General features: G+C 42.3%; 1 pseudogene across 1 annotated transcript; it reads left to right on the top strand.

Moving 5' to 3' along the window:
* The first annotated feature begins 1,411 nt into the window (after positions 1 to 1,411).
* On the top strand, positions 1,412 to 3,829 carry LOC308531702 (nucleolar GTP-binding protein 2-like; annotated as a pseudogene). Its single transcript has one exon. The product of its transcript is annotated as a nucleolar GTP-binding protein 2-like (transcript).
* Positions 3,830 to 22,931: the final 19,102 nt, after the last annotated feature.

Genomic DNA, 22,931 nt, shown 5'->3' with positions numbered 1-22,931 from the left:
GACTGAGGGAAACCAGAGGCAGGTATGCTGAGGGGACTGGGCACCGCCATCTTGTGGCTGTGGGTGCCGCCATATTTGAGGGCATAGCAGTCAATTAGCATAGTCCCTCCTTATTGGCTGTGGGTGCCACCATTTTTGATGACGTGGCAGTCAAATAGGATATTCCCTCCTTATTGGTTGTGGGCACTGCCATACTTGTGATGGTATGACAGTCAATGAGCATATTCCCTCTATTAGATAGGATTATAAACTCATAAATAAATATAATTTATAATTATCTTACAAATACTTGAGAAATAGCAGGCCTTCAAATAAATCCTTGTGTAATTCTTTCAATTTTTTTTTGCTGAGAATTCTGAAAAGTTTAAGTTATTTCTTTCTGTTTTTTAATATATTTTTATTGATCTCAGAGAGGAAGGGAGAAAGAGAGAGAGAGATAGAAACATCAATGATGAGAGAGAATCATTGATCAGCTACCTCCTGAATGCCCAGCCACACTGGACATCTAGCCCTCAACCCGGGCATGTGCTCTGACTAGAAATCAAACTGGTGATCTCAACCACTGAGCCATGCAGGCCGGGTTGTAAAGGTTATTTCTGAATCAAATGCAAAATAACTACAACTATTTACTGCACAGAAATATATATATATGGGAAACCTGGGTAAATGTGCCATGAAAATACCTGAAATTTTATTTAAGCATGGTAATCTCTGCTCTGTTTTCATTCAAACCTTTCTTCTCATGTCCTCCTTTGTATCTGGCTCCATCACTCACACATCCAAAGACACACACACACACACCTGTCCACTCTTCCCAACAAATCATATATTTAATGTCTACCCTCTAGATCACAAAGTGTGTTAGAACCTAAGTCTGAGTGGTAACAACATTAGCAGATCTGCCATTTCCTCTGCTTCACCCATTTCTCTGATAATACAACTACATATTTAATACAAAGCAACAATTGTGTGGTCAAAAAAGTAATGCATCTCAGCATCAGGCTAGAGAAGCTTCCTGATGAGAAAACTGGAGAGGAGTCATCATGGATAAATTCATTGCAGATCCAGGAAGGACTTTTATCCTTTGAAATGGGATAAAAAGAAAAAGTCATTCCCTAATAAATCCCCCCATACTTTTGCTGTGTGACTTAGAAGTTGGTCCAAAAGTTCATCTTCAGTAATTACGTCTTCATGATCAATTGTACATTTCCTGCAACAGGTGACATGAAACTGTTTCTCAGGCAAAGCAAAGGGATCAAATTAGTAAGACACCTATTCCTATGATTTCTTACTTTAATCCTGAATTTTACCAAAATGACTGAATCGGATGAATTATCACATTTGTTTTGGTTTTGCTTGGATTTCTGCTTTGCTTTTTTTTTTTTTTTTTTTTACCTGCTTTGCTTTTTAAGCAGCCATTCACCAGTTATGTAACAGAAGCTCATTAGCATTTAAGAATAAAAACACAGCACTTCGGCCGGGTTCGGGAAGTTATGAGCTCTTTTCCCTGAGATAGGCCGGACCCAGCGCTCCGGTCCTCAACCCGTTGGCAAGATGGTGAAGCCCAAGTACAAAGGACGGAGCACCATCAACCCGTCGAAGGCCAGCACAAACCCGGATCCAGTACAGGGAGCAGGAGGCCAAAACATGAGGGACCGGGCCACAATCCGGCGCCCGAATATGGACAGGCAGAAGGAGCGCAGGAACAATCGTGGTAAAGTGATTAAGCCTCTGCAGTATCAATCATCCGTGGCTTCTGGCACAGTGGCAGGAGTGGAGCCAAATATTAAATTGTTTGGAAACACACGTGATTAAGCAGTCATCATTACGAAAATTTCAAGAGGAAACGGATACAGTTATGAAGGATCCTTACAAAGTTGTCATGAAGCAGATCAAGTTACCCATGTCTCTTCTCCATGATCGAATCCGGCCTCATAACTCAAAGGTGCACATTCTCGATACTGAGAGCTTTGAAACTACATTTGGCCCTAAGTCTCAGAGGAAGCGACCAAATTTACTTGAAATGGGATAAAATGCAGTCGCTTGTAGAAAATGCAGAAATGTCCACTGGGACCAGGGCAAGGATCGGGACTTGGTAACTGATGACACAGGTGTGAGAAATGAAGCCCAAGAGGAGATCTATAAAAAGGGACAGTCCAAAAGAATATGGGGTGAGCTCTACAAGGTGATAGATTCATCAGATGTTGTTGTTCAAGTTCTTGATGCTAGAGATCCAATGGGTACCCGTTGCCCTCACATCGAGACTAACTTGAAAAAGGGAAAGCCCTGGAAGCACCTCATTTTTGTCCTTAACAAATGTGACCTTGTTCCAACCTGGGCAACAAAACAATGGGTTGCCGTCCTTTCCCAGGATTATCCAACACTTGCTTTCCATGCAAGTCTTACTAACGCCTTTGGCAAAGGAGCGTTTATTCAGCTTCTACGGCAGTTTGGAAAGTTGCATACTGACAAGAAGCAGATCAGCGTCGGGTTCATTGGCTATCCAAATGTTGGCAAGAGCTCTGTGATGAACACATTACGCTCCAAGGAAGTGTGCAACGTGGCCCCCATTGCAGGTGAAACAAAGGTCTGGCAGGATATTACCTTTATGTGTGGGATATTCCTCATCGACTGTCCAGGCATGATTCACCCCTGTGAGGACTCGGAGACAGACATTGTGCTGAAAGGAGTTGTTCAAGTTGAAAAAATTAAGGCTCCCGAAGACCACATTGGTGCTGTACTCGAACGAGCAAAACCAGAGTATATCAGCAAGACATACAAGATTGATTCTTGGGAGAATGCCGAGGACTTTCTTGAGAAGCTCGCTTTCCGGACAGGGAAGTTGTTAAAGGGCGGCGAGCCTGACTTGCAGACTGTGGAAAAGATGGTTCTCAATGACTGGCAGAGGGGCTGCATTCCTTTCTTTGTCAAGCCACCCAATGCAGACTCCCTGCCCACCCTGAAGAGCCCCTTACAGCTGCCCAGCTTCTATGCTCATCATCTTTGGAAGCTGCCACTGAAACAACCCAGAACAACCCAGAAGAGGAATCACAGAAACTGTAGGTGAAGAGTCAGAATCTGTCCTCGAGAAGGAAAAAGGAGTCAACAGTCCCTGTGACGCCAGCTCAGAGATGCAGCAGATCCTTGTGCGGGTTCGGCAGAACTTCGCCAAAATCAACGCTGTGCCTGAGTTTGCTGGGGATGACCTAGTTCCTTTGGAGATGTCAGATATGGATGAGGAGCTAGAAAGGGGGTGGGGGGAAGGAGGGAAGAAGGAGGAGGAGGAGAAGGAAAAGGAGGAGGAGGGGGAGGGGGAGGAGGGGGAGGGGGAGGAGGGGGAGGGGGAACAGGCGCAACAGGGGGGCGAGGAGGAAGAGTATTACCCACAGTCCCAGGAAGAACACCAGGAAAATGACACCAAGGCAGTGATTAAAGCCCTGGATGAAAAGATCGCTAAATACCAGAAGTTTTTAAACAAAGCCAAAGCGAAAAAGTTCTCAGCAGTCAGAATATCCAAGGGACTCAGTGAAATGGTTTTTGCAAAATCGGAAGAGCAAGAAACAACAGCTGAAGAAGCTGTGGAAGATACGGCACCTGCCAAAAAGGGCAAGGAGAGCAAGGCACAGAGGGAAGAGGAACATCCAAATAAATCTCGAAAGACGCTGACATCTAAGGAACGGAGGCGAGCAGCACGGAAGCAGCAATCCAGAAAAGCTGGTGTCCGCTACTATGAAACACACAACGTGAAAAATAGAAACAGGAACAAAAAGAAGACCAATGACTCAGAGGGACAGAAGCGCAAACACAAAAATTCAAGCATAAGCAGTAACATTTTAAAAGCTGTTTCTTAAATTATACAAAAATATGCATTAAAAAAGGAATAAAAACACAACCACATAAGATTTCCCTAATAACTGTGGGCAAAAGGGGGCCACATGCTAAACCTAACTAGTTCAGGGGAGGCCTGTGTGGCAGCCTTACAAACTCAGAGACTTAAAATAACCACAAAGGATGGTCTCTTATTTTAAAAAAAATTAAATATATTTTTATTTCAGAGAGGCAGGGAGAGGGAAAGAGGAACATCAAGGATGAGAGAGAATCATTGATCAGTTGCTCACAACTTGGTCATGTGCCCTGACTGGGAATCAAACCCGGACCCTTCAGTCCACAGGCCAGCGCTCTATCCCAGAGCCAAACTAGCTGAGGCTGAAATTAACACTTCTTAACTAAAAGCAGTAGTCATGTCCTAGGCTAGAATCTTACCTGACAAAGGTCAATTTTCACCTTAACTAAGCCTGTGTGTTGTTTTTGCATCTACCATAACATTCCTTTGGAATCTCAAAGTAATTTCCTTTTCCAGATCCCTCAAAGCACAGGTGCCACACCAGAGGGGAGACCACAAATCTCCTCATTGTTATTGAATTAACTGCTGACTGTTAACTATCTTGTACCCACCTATGTAAGAGAAATATGTGTCTCTCATTTTACTTTTTATTCTATCACCAATCGATTTAATCCATGTAAGTCTTATTTGGATTGTAATGTATCAAATAAGGTGCAAAACTGCCATTCTCTGGAGCATTTTCTCAATCCTTTGAGATTTTGCTTCGCAGCAATTATTTGGCTCAAATAAACTCACAAATATTCTCTACAGGTTTGAATATTTCTTAAGTTGACATAAACCAAACTGATTCATTTCCTCACCATAATTTTAAAACCACACAGCTAGGGGTGCAAAGAGGAGAGAGAGAGAGAGAGAGAGAAAGAGAGAGACAGAGAAAGGAGGGAGACACCCTGTCTAAGTCCTCAAGTCCCTTTTGAAGAACAGATACATAATAAAAACCTAAAGGAAACCACTTTAGAAACAGGGAGGTCTGCAAAACAAGAGGCTTCCTTCATCCCAAAATACCAAACCAACACAAGGGAGAAACAATGAATGCAGTGGATCCATGTGCCAAAGTTTTGGTCCCGCCTCATGGAGACGCTGCACGGGGCAGATTTTGAAGAGGAGAATGGGAGGGCTGGGGGCAGAGAACGAGCGAGCCGGAACGCGGCCTGCAAACTGCCACAATGCAGCCCCCATGAACAAGGCGCCTCTGTCCTCCGGTAAATGTAGGGGTGCTGCTCGGTGGTGCTGTGTTCCTTTCTGTTGCGTGTGAGTGTCACTCGGTGTGCCCTGGCATTTCCCCTCAGTGGGGGACGTGGAGGTGGGGGTTCGGGTTTGGGAGAGCTCGGGTGAGGGCAGAGGAGGTGGCAGGAGCCCGCAGCCATGGGCTGGGTGGGTACCTGCAGGTGCTGTGCCTCCTGAAGCCGCTTTCCGTGCAGTCACTGGCCGCGTCGTCCTCTTCCTCGCCCTCCCCTCCTCTTCCTCAGCGTCCTTGGAATCCAGGGCCTCCTCTGCTTCCCGGCCTCGTCGTCCTCTTCTCCTTCGTGGTCAACGCACACCACACAGCGCCTGGGTCTGAGCCACGGAGCCCTGATGGCCCCTGGCGCTGGGGGTCGGGTCGGGGGAGCTGGGGGAGGAGCTGGCGGCTGCTACCTGGGGTGACCGCTGCACCCCCCCGCCCCGCATCATCTAGGTCCCCACCTCAGCCACCTTGTCACGCCAGGGAAAGGCCGCCAGGGGAGCGGAAGTGCGGCCAGGGGAGAGGAGCCCTAGATGGGTCCTCACGTGGGCAGGGGCGGGGCCAGGGCTGCCTGGGTGGACTGACACGTGGGCAGGGGCGGGGCCAGGGCTGCCTGGGTGGAAAGACACGTGGGCAGGGGCGGGGCCACGGCTGCCTGGGAGGACTGGCACGTGGGCAGGGGCGGGTCCAGGGCTGCCTGGGAGGACTGACACGTGAGCAGGGGCGGGGCCACGGCTGCCTGGGAGGACTGGCACGTGGGCAGGGGCGGGGCCAGGGCTGCCTGGGTGGCCTCCCCAGTGGCCATTCAAGTTGAAGCTGCCGGGCTGGGCGGGCGTGGCCACCTGGTGCCGGGAGGAATGAGGCCCTTGGGACTTGCTGGGGCCTCACTCTGGGCCACCTTGAAGCACCAACTCCTTTCCTCCCTTTTGCTAGGTGACTGCTGGAACCAATGGGTGACAAGCAACAGGTACCACAGGCCTGGAGCAGCCTGGTCACCTGAGCTGCACCTCCCAGGAGCCTGGAACTGAATGAGCCTCAAAGATGCACTAGAGCCGAAACCGGTTTGGCTCAGTGGATAGAGCATCGGCCTGCAGACTGAAAGGTCCCAGGTTCGATTCCGGTCAAGGGCATGTACCTTGGTTGCGGGCACATCCCCAGTGGGGAGTGTGCAGGAGGCAGCTGGTCGATGTTTCTCTCTCATCGATGTTTCTAACTCTCTATCTCTCTCCTTTCCTCTCTGTAAAAACTCAATAAAATATATTAAAAAAAAAAAAAAAAGCAATAGAGCAGCGGTTCTCAACCTGTGGGTCGCGACCCCTTTGGGGGTGGAACGACCCTTTCACAGAGGTCACCTAACACCATCGGAAAAACACATATATAATTACATCTTGTTTTGTGATTAATCACTATGCAATAAAAATACATCCTGCATATCAGATATTTACATTATGATTCATAACCGTAGCAAAATTACAGTTAGGAAGTAGCAACGAAAATAATTTTATGATGGGGGGTCACCACAACATGAGGAACTGTATTAAAGGGTTGCGGCATTAGGAAGGTTGAGAACCCCTGCACTAGAGGGAAATGTGCATGCTGCTCAGACTGATGCCTCCCTGTTGCTGTTATGAGTATTTGCCTTTTAATATTAATTTGGAGACATACTTTTTATGTATTTATACTAGAGGCCCAGTACACGAAATTCGTGCATGGGTAGGCTCCCTAGCTGCTGCTGGGGGAGAAGGGGGAGGAGGGGAGAAGGGAGGAGAGAGTTGCAGGGGGGCGGGTTGGGTCGGGAGGGCCTCCCTTCCCTGGCTGCCTGGCGGGACCTTCCTTCAGTCCATGCTGCCCCCTGGTTGTAGCGCACATCGTACTGAGCCATCGAACTTATGGTCTCCCAGTCGAACTCCGGAGGAGACAGTTTGCATATTAGCCTAGAAAAACCCCATATAGTTTTATATATTTACATTCCATACCCTGCTAAATTTGCAGAAATGAAAGATTTTGCAACATAGCAACATAAGCAACTAAAGAATCTATGTTAGATACTTTTGTTTCTGAAGTCTCTAGGCCAGCCGTGGGCAAACTACGGCCCACGGGCCGGATCTGGACCGTTTGAAATGAATAAAACTATTGAAATAAAAGACCGTACCCTTTTATGTAATGATGTTTACTTTGAATTTAAATTAGTTCACACAAACACTCCATCCATGCTTTTGTTCCAGCCCTCCGGTCCAGTTTAAGAACCCATTGTGGCCGAGTCAAAAAGTTTGCCCACCCCTGGAAACGTATCCCTTAGCCAAGACAGCCGCTTTTTCCAGAAAACGACCTCCTAGAAAACAAACACATAAATATGAATTCTGCCTTTCCCTTGCTTTCTCCTGCTACAAAATATGCTGGCCTGTTTCCCAGTCCCACTGCTCCCTGGTAGTGGGCATGCGATCCATGTTCTCCTCTCACATCTATGTTTCTCTCTCTCTCTCTCCTTCTCCTTTCCTCTCTCTCTAAAATTTAAAAAAAACTAAAAAGTATATTCATAGTAACATTCTTCACAATAGCAAAAAGGTATAAGCAAAGGTAACAAGGGAGGACAGAATAAACAAAATATGGTATATACACTGGAATATTATTTACTGCCCCCACTTGTTACAATATGAACGTGGGGGACGCTGTGCTATTGTCCTGTGTGTGGTTGGCACCATTCTGCATCTCATATTGCTAAGCCACCAGCATTTATCTGTGGTCATTTAGGTCAATTATTAAATCTTGTTCACTCCGAATTTCTTTTACTCACTCAGGCATTTAAGTCTCACTGACTTAATGTGATTTAGTAATGACTCTCCTCTCTTTGCAGGAGTGGAGGAACCAGTACATTCACTTGGAATCACCCGTCAAAGGATCTGTGTTGGACACAGAAGGAAGTAGGTAGGTTTGGTGCTGGGCTGAGCTGGAGGGAGCGGAGGAGCACACACATGACCCGCAGTGGGGTCCACAGAGGCTGAGGCAGGACAAGTGAATGGAGCAGTGGCCCCACCAGCACGTTTCCTGAAATAAAGTCCTGAGGAGGGAAGTCGTAGGCAGTTACTGTTCTCACACATTCTTCTTTACCCTTTATCTCCAGCAACTCCCTGGTAGCTATCCAATAGTTTAGAGGGGTTTCTGTTGTTGTGGTTTGTTTTTCAAAAGACTTTTGATTCTTTATTATTTTTATTGATTTCAGAGAGAGGAAGGGTAAGAAAAATGCTCCCCTACTACCCTGACATGTGCCCGACCAGTAATTCAAAATGGACCTCCTGGTAGGTGAGAGGACATTGAATCAACTGAGCCACACTGGCCTGGCTGGGAGGTTTTTTTTAGTTAAAAAAAATACCAAAAACCTACTGTGAATTTTACACTAGCTTTTAAGAGTGAAGAACTTGCGATACCAGGACAGGGCACACATTTATGCATGATCTTAAAGGCTTGTGTGTGTGGGGGTGGGGGGTGGGGGCGGTTGGTGAGAAATAGGCTCAGGAACCCATGTATTCTGATAACCCCAAGACCTGTTGAGAGGGGAGAAAGTGAATGATTCTCTATAGATAGGAGGTCAAATGTATTATAAATAACTGGTGAGCCAGGGGGACAGAGCACCAGAATAACCTATACCAGGGGTGGGGTCCTTTTTGTGAGTGTGTGCCAAAACCAGCAAAATCTCTGACTCAAAATTCTTCTGCGTGTCAACCCTAATATTTTGAGAATATGTTACGCCTACTTGTTATCTCTTAAGGTGTACGTATGTGAAGCACCTTGAAGAAATAATAAAATTAATTTGAATGACACAAACACAGTATATGATGATGAAAAATACATTTATTTTTTAATGTATACATGTACACTGATAGTCCAACAGAAAACTTTATGACTCCGTTTGATATTATCAGGGGGACTTTTGCTGCTGCATCATTGATGACAGAAATTTTACATCAGGTTTATATTTCGTGACCTTCAGAAATATGCACGAGCTACTACTTTCATCTGTCAAGCTACTCCTATTAAGAGACTTAACAAAATTCATCACTGGGAGCAAAGATTCACAAGTGCATGTGGATGAAAACATGGAGAGTAATGCTGTTTCAGTTTTTTAAACAGAAAAAATTTTCTGCAATGGCATTCCAAGTCCTCAATAGGTCGTTTCAACACTATTGAAATTGCTCTTCCCCTCTCTAGTCAATCCATGTCTATGGTCTTTAAGATAACTTGTTATGTAAAATTATTGATTTAACTAAGATGCACCTACACTGAATTTATCTGAAAAATAAAAAAAGTCGATATTAAGAAATAAATTGTAAATGGAAGTGTTAGGTTGGAGAGAGCCCAGGATCAGATACATGCAGACATGTGATGAGACAATGGACTTCCCCTGGAATTTCTCACAGATCAGTGTGCCAGACACAGTTACTGGCTTCTGCCTGAATTCCTTGCTGACCCCCTGCAACTGAATCTTCCTCAGCTAAATACCTCAGCTCATGTCCCCGCCCCTCACCCAACCACAGTATAAAAAAAGCATTGGCCTCCCTATTGGCATGAATCTACATGCCCTGTCTTTTGGGTACCTGGGTCTCCCTGGGAAGCAAAATAAACCTAACCTTTCCTCCCCTCCCCTACCCTCCCCTCCCTCCCCTACCATCCCTCCCCTCCCTTCCCCTCCCCTTCCCTTCCCTCCCCTCCCTCCCCTCCCCTTCCCTTCCCTTTCCTTTTCTTTTGTGATTCACTGGACTCTCTATTTCTTACGCCGCCTCCTGAGCCACCTAACCTAACAGAAAGATTATAAGAGAGGGTTTCACGTGCCAGCAAAAGTTACTGGCGAGCCATGTTTGGCACGCGTGCCAGGGGTTGCCCACCCTGCCCTATACCCCGGGAGAGGAGGTGTCTGACAGTTCTCAGGGACTGAGTGTATTGGGGAAATAAGGCAGAGAAGACCTCTTCACCTGGTTGGACGACACTGCTGCTTGAGGAAGGACTGGCTTCCCCAGGGATTCCAGCTTCAGCCCTGCTTGTCTTGCCTATGGTCCTGCTTTGCATATAAATACTTGACTATTTACACTTTAATTCCTTACATCAAGACTAGAGGTAGCTATGAACTGACACATTTGCAATACATGTTTATTAGGCAGAAGATGGCCTTGCTCTGTGAAGGTATCAGGCGCTAGTTTCCCCACCTGTGTCAGAATCAGTGTTCGATGTGTCAGTCCTCCTTAAGGAACCAGCGGATTTACTCCGCTCCCTGTACAGGGTAAGAAGAAGACAAAGGTCAAGGCTTTGACTCTTGAAAGATACAATTAAACTATTCATTATTTCCTCATTTTAGATAAGAATTCTAAGTGTTCCCAATTATTTACGTTTTTAGTAACAGTTCCTGCTCCTGCGCCTTCCGCTCCCCCTTCTTGCTTTTCTTCCTGCCAAATACATGCTTCAGCGGAAACGACCGCTGGCTCCAAAATCCACGTTGCTAGAAAACAGATGGGGAGACATGAACTCTACGTTCCCCTGCTTTGTCCCACCACAGTACTTTGTCCTCCTCAAATTTACCTCTATATCCACTTCTGAAGATGATGGGAATTTGCTGCTTGGAGGAAAATACATAGCAACGGTTAGTGATTCGTGCCATTCTCCATGTCTCTCACACATATAGTTCTGGTCTTATTCGGACTAATTGGGTACTTGGGTCTATATTCCTGAGCAAAACCACCACACACCTGGGACCTTGAAAATGATTCTTGCATGCTGGGCTTCCAATTCTCTGTGACAGTTTAAAATGGCCCTGCAATGTCTCTGGGAGACCTATGTATGTAGCTTCGCATGGGATATAGGCAGGATTTTCAGTGTATTGCTTACTGCATTTTTAAGCATGTGCAGTGTGGACTAAAGGGGTCACAGATAACCTGACAAGCTCAGGGGAGGCCTGCATGGCAGTCTTGCAGACTCAGAGACCTAAAGTAACCACAAAAGATGATCTGAAAATTAAATATTTAACTACAAACAGGTTATAGTGGGTTGTCATGTCCTAGGCCAGTATTTTCCCTGACAAAGATCAACTTAGATCTTTACTGAGCCCATTTGTCTTCTTGCCTCTAAGATAACACATCTGTGAAATGTCTGGGTAACCTGTGAATTCCTCTTTTTTCTGGACCCTTCAGGGTGCAACAAATAGCACCAGGACATTCCCTCATTGTTATGTTATCAAGTTAATCATCAACTGTTAATATGTTGAACTATCCTGTATCCATCCATGTAAAAGCAGCACATGTCCATCATTTCACTTTTTCTCCCATCCCAGAGGTTTTCCTGCTTTGCTTTATCCCACCTCCTTAATCTATCACCAATGGATTTCATGTAATCCACCTACGTCCCTTTCCTTTGATTGCAATGTATAAATACAGATGTAACCTGCCATTCTTTGGAGCATTACCTCAATTCCTAGAGGTTCTACTTCCCATTATATGTCGACAGTTTGGCTCAAATAATCTCAAAAAAATTCTTTACAATGGTTTTTTTACGTTAACAGCAGCAAAAATTCAGCACTCTTTGGGGTCACCAACCTGCACCCAATCCTGTAACCAGCCCCTCTCTTTGGCCTGAGCACGCCTACCAACTCTACCATGGTAATGACAGAATGGCACACATTGCTCCTATAAAATGACATCTTTCAGATGCTTGGTGGTTTTCATATATGCGTACCCTTGATGACCTGTGTAGTTTCACGAGTGTCCTTAAAGTGAACACAAAGGTTTAAATCTCTTGACTTCCATGATTTTGTGGGGTTTTCTGACTCAAGTGAATAATGAGCCATTTTCCGAGGTCACCTCTGGCCGCTTACAGAAAGAGGAAGTTCCTCTCCTTATAAAATTCTACTTTAAAAATCACCAGATCCATATTTACCTTGAGCGTCCCCTTTTACGTATCTTCCCCCGAAAAATCTATTTTGGAAGAAAACATCATGATTATTCAGCACAACGACCTCTAAAGCTTTATTCCTTCTCTTTTAAGTGAGATGGTAAATTTTTTGAGGACAGAAACTCTGTCTAGTCCTTTGACTCTTCCATAGTCCTAACTTGGGACCTTGCATGCAGCTGGCAATGCATTTTATTGGCTGTTTCAGATAACATTCAGCAGATAATTCGCGATAAAAACTCTTAGAAGTAGAAAAGAAAATGAAAGTGCCTACCAGAAACCTACACAGCAGGTTTATTTTAGGTCAAGAACAAGAGTAGGATGCCTGTTATTACTGATACTATTCATCATTGTTGAGGAGGTCCTAATCAATTTAACAGGAAAAATGAAGTACTGGAAGGACAGAGACAAAACATATTTGCACGTGAGATAAGGCACAACCTAAAAAGCCCAGGAGCATAGTATAAAATTTTATCCAGTAAGATGGCTAAATCAAGACATGCAAATCTCAATAGCTTTCTCACATACCACAAATAACTAAGAAAAAAATGAAAGGGTCCATTTACAGTATCAATAAACTGTATAAAGGAATAAACTTAACAAAAAAATGTGCAAGACCCATTCAAACTCTTCTGAAGGACTTTAGAAAGAATACACAAAGTGAGGTACCATGTTCCTAGAAGGTAGTAAAGATGCCAATTCTCCTTAAATTAATCTACAAATGCAATGCAATCCTATTCAAATTCCAAGATAATTTTTAAACATAAACTGACCAACTGACATTTGGTAGAGAAAATATGCAATGAAATGTATGAAAAAGTTCAAAAAGGAGGAGTTTAACTGCCAAAAAGGAATTTAAAATGGAACTGGGATTATATAGTGACACAGGCCCTAGCCAGTTTGGCTCAGCGGATAGAGCGTTGGCCTGCAGACTGAAGCATCCTGGGTACCATTCTGGTCAAGGGCACATTCCCGGGTTGCAGGCTTGATCCCTAGCAGGGGATGTGCAGGAGGCAGATGATCAATTTTTCTCTCATCATTGATGTTTCTATCTTTCTCTCCATCTCCCCTCTTCCCTGCAAGCTATGTATATAGATAGATAGATAGATAGATAGATAGATAGATAGATAGATAGATAGATATAGATAGATAGATATAGATATGTAGATAGATAGATAGATAGATATAGATAGATAGATAGATAGATAGATATAGATATGTAGATAGATAGATATAGATAGATATATATATCGATATATAGATAAATAGATAGATATATGTATATATCTATATCTATCTATCTATATATTGATACTGCTACTGATAGTTCTACTGGTACAAAACAAAGATAATTGGGTCAACAGAATACAGTCCACAGAAAGGTAGATTTCAGATCAGTGAAGAAAGAATGAGATCTTCAATAAAACATTTTAAGACAATTGGAGTTTCATGTAGGGGAATAACAGTCAACCACAGGAAAAGCAAATAAAACCAATGATAGTTTTCTTTAATTTGAGGGGGAAAAAAACAAATATTATAAAATGGACTAGAAGAAAATATCAGACTACTTTCATACTGTGAGAGGTCAAAGACCTCGCTAATAAAATCCACACCCCATAAACCAAGAGAAGATCGACAGATATGGTGACAGATTGTCTACACACAGCCTACTCTTCACAGCCCTTGCCCTCTTCCACCCTGGGTTGTCTTCTTCCTGTTGATTTATGGAAATCTTTTTACATTAAATAACTTAATCCTTAGTGGCTTTCATTGAATTTCAATGTTTCAAATATTCCCCAGTGTTCTTTTTTGTTGTTGTTAATCCTCACCTAAGGATATTTTTTCCATTGTTTTTCAGAGAGAGAGGAAGGGAGGGAGCAGGAGGGAAGAAAGAGAGAGAGAAATAGGAATGTGACAGAGGCACATCAACTTGTTGCTTCCTGCATGGCAGGTGCCCTGCAACCCAGGTACCCACCCTTGCCCTGGAATCAACCTGGGACCCTTCGGTGCTTGGGCTGATGCTCTAACTACTGAGAACAGCAGACATGGCCTGTGTTTTTGTCTTTAAGAAGACAGAACAGTGGGGTAAGAAGCACGGACTTCGCAGTCAGGCTAAACAGGGTCCTGCTTTTGACTTTGCCACTGGGAACTTAAGTCCATTTCCATCTATGGAAGAAGGTGGTACTATCTTCCTCACAGGATTGTGAGGATTGAATCACTCAATATGTATACGGAAAAATCTTCATCCTGTGCTTGGCATCAACCAGTGCTAAGTTTGCTAATGGTGTCACAGACAAGGTGGTCAAATCTATCAAAGTTTCTGCCTGTGGTATCAGGCTCAAAAAGCTGTTTCCCACCACCAGACTATAAATATATTGCTTCTATTTTCTTCTAGTACTTATACAGGTTCTATTTTTTTTTTTTTTACATTTACGTAAATATATTTGTTTAAGATGAGAATATAGATTTGCTATTATTTTCCCTCTCAAATAATTAGTGGCTTTTCTATTCCCATTTTTTCATTTTCTTCCACAGATTAGAATATTAAAATGTGACATTTCAAAAGTCTTAGGAACACATAGGTTTGAAGCCACTTGGTGTTCACATATCTCTGCTCTGCTCCATGATGTGTTCATTTAGATATTTCTCTCTTGGGGAGGCACATTTTAAAAAATTGTTTACCATAATTTTAAGTTCTCAGGGGAGGCAAATGCCTTACTATTACCTCAAAGAAAAATAGTGACACAGCTCACAAAAAAACTAGGAACAGCATGGCTGGAAGACTCCGGGAAAGCTTCATGAAGAAAGATGAACCTGAGCTGGCTTTTGAGATATTCACAGGACTTCCCCAGGGAGAGCACAAGAAGGGAATTTTAGATGGGCAAAGGCATTTAAAAAAGTGGGAATGGGCCTGGTGTGGCTAGGTTATGGTGAGAGGTGGCTTTGGCTGGAATGGAGGGCTGCCATGACTGTTGAAAGGGTAAATAAAATATATTATGTTGGATTTATGGGGTAGAGTCAAGATCATCAGCTTATTAAATCATTCTTTTAATGTCAGCAATCTGCCTGTAGGGAAAGTACACCGTTATGTAATTGAACAAAAGGGACACAGACAAGTTCTAGGAACAGCTGACTCCAACATGCCATGCTTTAGAGAAACCTGATGCAGGATTTAGGTTGCAGTGCCTTAACTGAACCTACTAACACCATGCCTTACACAATGAAGAAGAAAGCTGCTAAGTATACCTTAAGAAATGACAAGATCACACTTTTATCATTATGCCATGTCCCATCTGCTAGGGTGACATAGCTCCATGAGGTTGGAGATTCTATATCTCTCCTCATTTTATCCAACAAATAAGGAAATCAGGAAGAGAGTAATTGGTGAGTATATCAACTCAACCTCGTTCATTTTGAGTTGAAGAAATTTTGCTATCATATCAATTCTGGCCTATCAAACTTAAGTTTCCAAATAGTCTAGTGGCTGGTTAAGCTCAGTGGATAGAGCGTTGGCCTGTGGACTGAAGGGTCCCAGGTTTGATTCCAGTAAAGGGCAAATGCTTGGGTTGCAGGCTTGCTCCCAATAAGGGGCTTGCAGGAGGCAGCCCATCATTGATGTTTCTATCTCTTTCTCCCTCTCCCTTCCTCTCTGAAATCAATAAAAATATATATTTAAAAAAATGGTCTATTGGCTTGTTATCTTGATTTCATTTTCACAGAGATTTCTGGGAGTGGGCTTCCTTTAAACATCCCTGGAATATAATTTGTAATAAAAAAAGAATAAAGCATATCTCAGTGCTCATGACTAAAGAAGAGTATCAAGTAGGAGTAGATAGGACAGTGGCTTTGATTTTCAGGTTGTGGGTTCTGAACCTCCTCAAAGATGGACTATATATTGGAAATCTGAATTAACTGTTGTCTTACCACAATGAGACAGAAAACTACAAAATAAAACATTGTTACTGCAATCACAGGTGCGGCAATGATGACTTCGTTCTTATATCTTGAAACTTCTTTCATGAGCTAGAAGAAGGAGGAGGAAGAGGAAGAGGAGGGAGAGGAAGAGGGGAAGGTGGAGAGGGAGGTGGAGGGGAACAGGAGGAGGAGGGGGGGAGGAGGAGGAGAAGGAGGAGGAGGAGGAGGGGGAGGAAAAGGAGGGGCGAAGGAGGGGGAAGAGAGGGAGGAGGAGAAGAAGAGGAGGAACAAGAACACCAACAACAACATCTTTAAAAAACCGACAAAGATATGGAAAGCATAAAAACTAACCATTCTCTAGCCTATTCTAATGAATTGCTAACTATTCTTAACTACTACTCTAAAACCCCACCTTTCCACATGGTTCTTAAGCAACATACCAAATCTTATAGGTTCTTAAAGAACATACCACATCTGATGTGTTATGTAATCTGATCAATAGCATTTTCTTGTACAATTTTTTATCTTGGAATTTAGGTCCTCTTCTCATCTACCCTGGGAACAGTGGCACAAATCTCTAAATGAGCATAGTGGAAGATCACTGTCTAAGCCAAAGTTACATGATCAAGACACGATTGAGAGGAGGTGCTCCTGGTCTTCCTACCTGGGTACTTTTATGGCATGTCCTAAACCAGTGATGGCGAACCTTTTGAGCTCGGCGTGTCAGCATTTTGAAAAACCCTAACTGAACTCTGGTGCCGTGTCACTTATAGAAATTTTCTGATATTTGTAACCATAGTATAACAAAGATTTATATTTTTGATATGTATTTTATATATTTAAATGCCATTTAACAAAGAAAAATCAACCCAAAAAATGAGTTCACGTATCACCTCTGACGTGCGTGTCATAGGTTCGCCATCTCTGTCCTAAACTGACTAAAAGTCCAGGTCAGGTGTTTCAGGACCTGTCCTTACCTCACTAGTCACCTTATCTGCCTGCTTCCTGAGAGCATGCATCCACTCATTTTTCCATTGTTCCGCATCCCAGTCTGCGTTGGATATCTTTACTTCCTCCTGCTCAGTGAGCAGTCTCATCAGAAGGCCTATTCCAGAAAATAGAGGTTCCTCGGTTAATTTTTGAAACTTGAATGGTTAAGTTCAGGTTTAAGAGAAGGATTCCTTCTGTTGTTTTTCAGATGATTCAGGGACATATCTGCATCTTTTACATTTGAAAGAGGCAGTTTAATGAATGGTAATAAAGTTGATTCTATATCTTCTAGATTTCCCTCCAAGAAATAAGGCTATTGGTAATTTTAGTGTAATATTAACATCACTTTTATCATTAAAGTCTAGCTGCTCACTCATGAGGGATGAGGAAGTGTCACCATTTTTGATAGAGGATGTCCTCTCTGGCTCAATGGTCAGCTCAGTGCTGGTGTTCTGTCGACCCTGTAATGTGTTCATAAGCTGTCCTTCTATTATGAGTTCTTCATCTGTCAAAAAAGAAGAAATCACATTTGATATTGAAAGACTCATGGGACTGCTATTTGTCAGTCCACAACCATACATCCCAGACCAATATATATTGAATCAGCGAATATTTGAGTGCCATTTGGAGAGGAGAAATATAAACCCCAATTTACATCTATGATTGTTGACAAGACAAAAGGAGAAACTGTGTCTTTTTTTAAAGTGGTTATTTACTTAGAACATTCCATAACATGACATATAGTGACTATATTTAGGATTATCCCATTGGTTCCCAAGGGACAACTGCCGGTTACCAGGGCTGGAAGACCAACTCAGTTAGACGCTATGCAGATCTACTGTGACTCCTCACATTCACGCACCCCATCCTGTCCTGCTTAAGATGCAGAGGGGACCTGAGCCTTCCTCTCTCCACTCTTCAGGATGCTTGTGTTCTTGTTACCATAACAGACTACTACGATTAACACCCACAGCTAACACGTCCTCATCTGGACACACCCTTCTCCACTAACTCACCGATTCCTCACTTGGGCCCTGCCTTCACATATGCCAGTCCCATTACAGAGGGCTCTATACAGAAAAAACAATATGTCTACCCTCACTCTGTGCTTAAGATTTAGGCAGGCATCTGGGATGTACATTAAGAGACTTGCCAGGTTGTGTACCACTGTGGAATGTTCAATAAATCTATGAAATAATACTTGGGGTTCTAAAATACATAAGGGAAAAATAACTTTTGTCAGATGCCTACTTTGCTATCATTTCATGTCATTTCTTATATTTTCAGCTGTACTTGGGGAACCATCCAAAGATTCTGACTGTGTGAGGGTCAACTGTGCCATTGTGCAGCTGGTACACAAGAATTTTCAGAAGAATTAAAAGTATTGCTGGTGGTGATAAAGGAGAGAGAAGGAGGTAACGTCCTGGGAAAGAGCAAGGGCTTGCAGAGAGCCCCAAACTGGGAGCTGGAGACCTGGGCACTAGATGACAGCTCTCAGCCCTTTCTGGTCTTGTATTCACTCACTTTAAAAGGAGATTAGAATGCCTGTTCTGCCTATTGTTGGGGCAAAAGGGAGTAATATCATTGGTCAAAACATTGTTTGAAAAATAAGCAACACTGACTTTATATCAGTAGCACAGATCACTGATGGAAATTTGTATTTAAGCTATCTGGGCATGAAAGCACATTTGGGAAGTTATCAAGTCGCTGCCAATAAACCTAATGTGTAGAAAAATACTTAAAAGCACACCACTGTTTGGTGGATAGAACACCTTGTGCTTCAGAGCAAGGTCAGAGTTGCACAGTCTAAAAAGAAAGAGCCCTCCCATGCCTTAGAGGGGCTGGGTAGCAGCTTCTGGTGATGGATCCAAAAACTCTCAGGTTCCAAATAAAACTTACATAAAACAGCATCATTTGTACTCTTTTCATAAACTTGCAAACACAAACAAAATAAAAATGTCTACACTGCAAAGGGCAATTGAAACCTGATGCATACAAAAAAGTTTACAAACTGTGACACACTAATGAACAAGTTCTCATTTGGAAGTAAAGCACCCAGCAGAGAGCACAACACACACGATGTGGCCATTAATGGAAATACCCTTCCCTTCATCTGACTTTTAGCAAAGAGTAGTTCTTAAAATTTTGGAGTTGAACTTTGATTAAATGAATAAAAATGATATAGTTACTTTATTTGCCTAAAAATGTATCGTCATTGATTACAAATAAAAAATGAAAACAAAATAAAAATTCAAAAGTTTATCATCAGGCAATTGAGACTCACCACAAGGTGTGTCGGTCACACATTCGGTCTCACAATGCAGTTTGACCGTCTTGGCAACAGCCTCAATATTATTTTTAAATTGGCAGAGGCAGCAGGCCAAATGGTTAGGTAAGATACTATAAATGGAAACATACAGAATTATATTAGTGACAAAGGAGTTACTTGGAAAATAGTTGTTTTTTAAAACTTAAACCACACCTACTGTATGACATAGCCATTCCACTTTCAGGCACTTATCAAGAGAAATTGAAGTATATTTCCATAAGCAGACTTGTACATAAATATTCACAATAGCTTTATTTGTAATAGTCAAAAATTGGAACAACTCAAATAGTCATCAATGTGGAAAAATACTGATATATCCATTCTTAATGGAATACTATTCAGCAATAAAAAGAAATGAATAATTGATAGGCAAAACAACATGGACTAATCCAATATAATAAAAGGCTAATATACAAATCGACCAAACGGCAGAATGACCAGTTGGTATGATGTGCACACACCACCAGGGGGTAGACACTCAACACAGGAGCTGCCCCGGTGATCAGTGCGCTCCCACAGAGAGAACGCCTCTCAGCCAGAAGCTGGCTCATGGCTGGCGAGCACAGCGGTGGTGGTGGCGGGAGCCACTCCTGCCTTCACAGCAATGTTAAGGATGTCCAAGTGCTAGCTTCGGCCCACTATCTATAGGTAGCCATCATCGGGCATCCACCAAGATCTGGGCTGAGAGACACTCCCCCGCCCCCCTTCCCCATTGCACCATTTTAGTGCACTGAGCCTCTGTTGTTAAAATAATCAGGTGACTAAAGGAGGCCAGTTAGAAAAGAATAGGAACTATATGATATCATTTATATAAAATTCTAGAAAATGCAAACTAACCTATAGTAACACAAAGAAGATCAGTGTTTGCACAGGAATTGGGGAGGGCAAGGAGGAATGGGAAGGAAGAATTATAAAAGGGACATGATGCAGCTTTTTGAGGTTATAGACAGTTTGATTGTAATGACGGCTTTGTGGTGTGCAGGAGGCAACCAATCAACCAATTGATATGTCTCCCTCATATTGATATTTTCTCTCTCTCTCTCTCTCTCTCTCTCTCTCTCTCTCTCTCTCTTTCTCTCTCTCTCTACCTTTTATCCCACTCTCTTCCTCCCTTCCAACCTCACTAAAAATCAATAGGAAAAATATCTCCTGGTGAGTATTAAAAAAAGACAAACAAAAACAAACAAACAGAAAAACAGTCCAGCCTGCCGGTGTAGTTTAGAGATTGAGAATTTTAGGTATGAACCAAGAGGTCTCAGTTGGATTCCGGGTGAGGGCACAGGCCCGGATGCAGGCTCAATCCCCAGTAGGTTACATGCAGGAAGCAGCTAATCAATGATTCTCTCATCATTGCGGTTTCTATCTCTCTCTCTCTCTCTCCCTCTGCCTCTCCCCCTCTAAAATAAATAAAAATATATATTTTTTAAAACTTCTGGTCTTCAGTGATAAGTTTAATAGAAGGCACAACCTTGGAAAAGATATTTAGTAAACACATATCTTACAGAAAGGACTTTATATAAAACACTCTTAAAACTCAACAGTAAGATAAATGTCAAATTAAAATGGATTTGAACAGACACTCCATTGAAAAATATATTTTCACATAGACATTCCACACCATCAGCTATTAGAGAAATGCAAGTTAAAATCACACTGCAATACAAATGCATTCAAACTAGAAAGGCTAATTTAAAAAATCAAACAGAAATATAAAGATCAGGTGAAAATGGGAGCAAGTGCAACTTTCATCTACCGCTGGTGGGAAGGCGAGATGGTACAACCACTTTAGAACACAGTTTAGCAGTTTCTTTACTAGTTCGATATGCACTCAGCATATAATGCAGCAACCCCACCCTTAGGTATCTAACTCCAAAGCAATGAAAACGTATGTTCACACAAAGACCTGCATGTGAGTATTTTTAGCATCTTTATTCATAATAGCCAAAAAACTAGAAACAGCTCAAATATCCATTACCTGATAACTACAGAAACAAACGAGTATATACACACAATTGGAACACTACACAGCAATAAAAAAAGAAATGTACTACTGATAGATGCAACAACTAAGATGGATCTCAAAAGGATCATGCTACATGAAAGAAGCCAACACAAGAAGCTACACTACATCAAGCATGTCAAACTCACAGCCCACGGCCACATGCCTCATTTATTTGGACCGTGTTAGCCTTTGAGTTTGACACACTTGCTCTACATGATTTCATTTATAAGACACTCTGTAAAAGGCAGGACTATAACATTAAAAAAACAGACCGGTGCTTGACAGGGGCTGGAGGTGGGAGGAAGAACTGACTGCAAAGAAATATGAGGGGACCCTAGCCAGCTTGGATTAGTGGATAGAACATCAGCCTGTGGACTGAAGGATCCCAGGTTCGATTCTGGCCAAGGGCACATGTCGGGGTTGGGGGCTCATTCCCCAGGAAGGGGTTTGCAGGAGGCAGCCAATCAATGATTCTCTCTCATCATTGATGTTTCTATCTCTCTCTCCTCCCTTCTTCTCTGAAATCAATAAAGAAATACATTTTTTTAAAAAAAGAAAGAAATATGAGGGTCCCCGTGGGGATGATAAAAGTGTTCTGGATCTCTAATGTGATGGTGGTACATTTATCAAAACTACACATTTATCAGAACTCACTAAACTGTACGCTTTAAAAGAGAGAATTATATTAAATACAAATTATACCTCAATAAACCTGACTTAAGAAAATAAAAAAGCAAACCATAAGAACTAAGTGAAAATAAATATAAGAAAAATCAACTTACAGTTTCTCTAATTCAGGAGCTGTCATGAGAATGTTATCAAGTGTTGTCAATGTCACTTGTGTTGTTCCCAAGTCTCTGAAGGAGAAAGACCAAACATGCATGATATGACCCCAAAGACAAAAATTCTATTCTTAAAAAGACACTTAACAACATCTGTTTACCTAAATTCTGGCTTCTCTGTCAAGCCAGCTCCATAATTCAGGGTACTTTAGTTTATTTTCCACAGATAATCATTTTAGAGAGCTCTTCTTGAAGAAATTAAATGTATTGCATCATCAAATTAATGTCTTTGCATCATCAAATTAATGACTTGGGTGAACAGTACAATGTGTTATTTTGTTTTTGTGTTACCATCATCCTACTTCTCATTCTCTGTTCCAACCACTATGTGATCACTCTTTTAAAAAAGCACAGAATGTACAACTTATTCCTGTTTTCTTTCTGAGATCTATGGTATTTCTACATGCATCTACATGTTTCATGTCCGAATGTGTTTTTCAACACTGCTCCCTTCCTCTGCTGGCTGTCTTGCCCTTGTACATTTTTTTAATCACTTTTCTGTGCCAATAAATCATTTTTGAGAATAACCCAGTTAAAATTTAAATTATGAGTTTTTTGTCAAAATGCAAAATTGTTCGTCTTTGACAAAAGAAAGAACAGAAATCATCTCATGAGCCATGAAAATGTTGCAATACTTACAAATATTTCAATGCTGGCAAATTAAAAAGATATGGATCTTGAATAGTCATCAGAGGATTTTCATGTAAAATTCTGGAAAATGCAATAGAATTAAAATTGTCTGCATTTTTAATAACTTCTATGAAAGTTTATATTCATTTTGTTGGTTCAAAACATGA

The sequence above is a fragment of the Myotis nattereri genome, assembly GCF_964212035.1.
Source record: "Myotis nattereri genome assembly, chromosome: 16".
Taxonomy (NCBI): Eukaryota; Metazoa; Chordata; class Mammalia; order Chiroptera; family Vespertilionidae; genus Myotis; species Myotis nattereri.
This window is presented reverse-complemented; position numbering and strand designations above follow the sequence as displayed.